Genomic DNA, 261 nt, shown 5'->3' on the forward strand with positions numbered 1-261 from the left:
TTATACGAATGATACATATCATTAGAGTTAAATAAATTAAGAAAAAAATTAAAGTTACTATTATTTTTTCTTTGGAAGGAATAAAATGATAAAATTTAACTTGGCGCCAGTTGTTGATATCAAATATTTTATACAAATGATACATATCATTAGTTTTACTAAACAGCAAACGTGATTAATCATCAGTTTCACGGCCGATTGAGTAACTGGTGTTGATGAAACTGGTACTTATTTACTAAATAAAAAACTTAAACATATTCG

Source organism: Trachymyrmex cornetzi, unplaced genomic scaffold (assembly GCF_001594075.2).
Source record: "Trachymyrmex cornetzi isolate Tcor2-1 unplaced genomic scaffold, Tcor1.1 scaffold16, whole genome shotgun sequence".
In the NCBI taxonomy this organism is placed as follows: Eukaryota; Metazoa; Arthropoda; class Insecta; order Hymenoptera; family Formicidae; genus Trachymyrmex; species Trachymyrmex cornetzi.